General features: G+C 34.5%; 1 pseudogene; it reads right to left on the reverse strand.

Moving 5' to 3' along the window:
* Nucleotides 1-574: 574 nt before the first annotated feature.
* LOC119817932 lies at nucleotides 575-911 on the reverse strand (annotated as a pseudogene).
* Nucleotides 912-3,884: the final 2,973 nt, after the last annotated feature.

Raw genomic sequence — 3,884 nt, forward strand, 5'->3', positions numbered from 1 at the left:
TCAGGTTGTTGGAAGAGTTCTTGCATTGGTGCCTGCCCATCTCTTCCTTCAAATGGGGCCAGGAGAGACTTGGTGTCTTGTTCCAATCTTTGCTGTGACTGAATATGGGTGGATCTCCTCAGTGCAGGCGCAGAAGCTATTCCTGACTGGATGGAACTCCTCAGCACTAAATCAGGGATGCTGGTAGTCCAGGGATGCCACAGGGACAAAAGAGCAAAGGTTGGGGGCAGGGCTGGGTCGAGTATCACACAGCGAACCTTGCAGCACTATCTGAAGGAGCCCTCACTCCCTTGCTGGAATCCTCAGACCTGCCTGGAGAGCAGCCTCTCACCCTTTTGGGTCAGGAATGTGTATATTTTTGGAGATGGTAGAAGGGGAAGAGAGGAAGGGGAGCAGTAAAAAAATGCATAGATCAATGAAAATAATAAACAAATCATTTGCAAAAAAAGGTGGAAAGTAAATAATCACTCATCTTATTAAAAAGAGCTCAGTATCTCTCTGTACAACATGAGTCTTTTGTTTTACTTTTTTTTTTTTTAACAAATCCACTTTTATTTATATACTTTTCATTGGTTTAAATCCGGGATGGGTACAGCATCACACAAATTCTGTGTCCAATGGCCTTTGCGGGAAGGTTGCTTCAGAATTTGGCATGGACCATGCCTCTGTTTCCATGGGCCCGAGTCACCTTCCCCCAGATCACTCTGGTTTTGTTTGGTTTGCCTCCAGGTGTCACTGTGTTGTTCTTTGCTTTATACACATAAGCGCATCTCTTGCCCAAGTAGAATTCAGTTTCATCTCGGGCATAAACGCCTTCAGTTTTAAGGAGAGCTGTGTGTTCTCTCTGGTTCCGGAGACCTTGCTTGTTTGTAGGCAGCAAACGTGGCCTTGCACCACAGCCTTCCAGACATATTGTCTTTTAGAAGTCCTGTTCCCAGCAGGCCTCCACAGGCGCCAAGATGGCCGGAAGAGCTTGTTTTACTTTTTTTACAACATCATTAACATGCCTCACACCTAACATAAAAAAACACATTAAAGGTGTTTTCTTTAATTTATTATTAACTTTCTTATTTCTTTTTTTTTTTTCAGGAAGATATATTTTTCTTCAATTAGATGGAGGGAAGTGAATTTTCTAAGTAAAAATGAGAGTGAGAAGAAAATATGCCCTTTGTTACCATGTGCTGTGTGGGTGTGTGGGTGTGTGTGTGAGACTGCTACACTGTAGGCAATGTTTACATTTAGCATGTACCAAGTTATAAATTATGAATCTAACAAATCAAACAAAATAAATAATATATAGACACTAAATTGCAAATGACTAAGAAAAATGGAAGTGCTAACTAAAATCCCATCTACATGATAGATCATAGCTATCATTAACAGCCTGATAAATAAAGAAAAATCTATTTTTGACAATGAAAGTTATATGTTTAAAAAACTATAAAAATTATTTCGCATAAAAGGACAGACAATCAAATTATTAGTAGAGAATGAAGAAAAAATACATTTGATTAAAAGTCACAATATAAAATACAAGTGAAATATGGAATAATTGCATTATATGCAACAAGAGTTAAAAAGATGAAGATGAAATAATGTTATATTCAGGGAAAAGTAAAAATTCAAAGGTAGAATAAAGGACAACATGTTATTTTAGAATAAATATGAATTTGAAGAAAGAGAACTGAGACTGTAGTTCACAGACCCAAATGTTTAGTTTTGTGATTTTTCATATATTTGGGCTAACAGAAAAGAAAGATACAAATTGAAATAGATATCACCAAAAATTCTATTCACATTTAAAATTTTATTTTAAATGAAACAATAGAAATAATTTTACTGAAATATTACCACCATTCTCTCAATTGTCTAGTGGCATAACCTCTTTTAAGTATTCCTTGATATTTCTTTGCTTTATCTTAATTTATTCCATTCAAAATCATCTCTGACTATATTGCCAAAAACGTTACTCCATATTAAGAAAATTATTTTTGATGTTTAATATTTGGAGAAGAGACAGTTGAGACAGCTTGGCAAAAAAGGACCATGCTACAAAGCCTGAGGTCTTGAACTGAATTCCTTAAATCCCCTTCATCTTAAAAATAAAGACCAGATTGTCCTCTGGCCTACACACACACACACACACACACACACACACACACACACAAAGAGAGAGAGAGAGCAAAAGAAACAATTCTAACATTAAAAAAACACTTTGAAAAGTTTCACTTCACTTTTTCAAGTTCATCAGTGTTTAAATTGTTAGAAGTAATTTCTGATCTTTTATACACAGCTATGTCTTTTTAATTTTTATTAAAAATAAACTTATTTTCTTATATACCAATAGTAGTGTCCATAACTCATTAACCTGGTGTAAAAATAATAACATATCATCTTAATATATATACATATATATTAAGTATTATATATATATATATACTATTGAAGAAATTCATGTGCTTTAATTAAAGTAATTCATAGTCAACTTAATGGAAGGAAATCATTTGAACACCACAGATAGTATTACATGTATTTACAAATTAAACATTTTCTTTCTAAAATAAGAACTATGCAGAAAATGTGCATTTTGCCCACTTATCCCTTTGCACTATTCTGGCAGATATATTCAGAAAATTGAAGAAGAACAAGTAGTAACAAATTATAACAATAAATGAAATACATACAACTATCTTTTTTTAAAACTGACATGAATTTGCACATAGAAAGTATAAACACTTCACACTAAACCTGGAAAATGGGTAAAGGACATCAGCAAAGCCACCAAATATAAAACCAACAAGAAAAGAACCCATGCTTGGTGCTTTCTGATTTTTATTAATGATTCTCAGGTTCTGTGATTTTTCTCTGGCATGTGACTGCTACTACTGAACTCATAAAAGTCATTATTGCTTTTCTCTTCATCTAATTTGCTCATTAACTTGATGATTTGTTCAAATTCTGTCAATCTTAAGTGGTTTTTTATTTATATTGAAATCTTAGGTTTGTACTCTTGTGATAAAACAACATGACCAAAAGCCATGGGGGACAGGATGTTTTTAAGTCAGCATATAGTTTGCAATCCATTATGGAAGCAAGTCAAGACTGCAGCTCAAGGCAGGAACCTGGGGAAAGAAAATGAAGCAGAATTCAAAAAGGTAAATGGCTTTCTCAGCCTCCATTTCGTACAACCCAAGACAGTTTGTCTGTAGTTATTACCCCCTTCAATGAACTTAGCCCCTCCAAATTAAATGTTAACCAAGTAAATGTTTATTGATAACTGAGGGTTGTTTTATCTCAGTTTTCCTCTTCTTATGTCTAGATTATGAGAAATTAACTATAAAATGAACCAGGACAAGAGTCTTCTGCTTCTTTAAGTACTAAAGGTTCCATTTTTCTTTTGAAAAAAATTCTAGCAGCAGTGTTGTATAACATTTTATAGCCTTATATTTTAATTTTACTACAAAAATAATCCACCCCCTCACTGCCCCTTAGAATTGATTTGTTGCCAATTGTTGGAGTCTTTAAGCAGGAGTCCTACAGAAGTTTGAATTTCATGCCACCTTATTCTTAAAATGTGTTCAGATACAGAGCTTATCATCTGATCTATGACAGTTTTCTCTCAGATGAAACAACCTTTCCTGCAGAGAAGCTCCATTAAGACTAAATTCAAATCAGAACTTCAGAAAGTCCCTAAAATTGGTAAGAATTCATTAGGATTCTTCTTCCCCCAAAGTATATAAGCCACAGAGAATTTAGGATATCACTCTTAGATGAGACAAACAGCAAAGAAGATTCCAAGTCAAACACAGCTGCCTAAAAGTTGGAGAGACTAGCTGAGGAACCTAGTAAAAGCCCAGACAATATGATTGGGCATCTCTTGGGTA

The sequence above is a fragment of the Arvicola amphibius genome, chromosome 6 (genome assembly GCF_903992535.2).
Source record: "Arvicola amphibius chromosome 6, mArvAmp1.2, whole genome shotgun sequence".
Classification (NCBI taxonomy): domain Eukaryota; kingdom Metazoa; phylum Chordata; class Mammalia; order Rodentia; family Cricetidae; genus Arvicola; species Arvicola amphibius.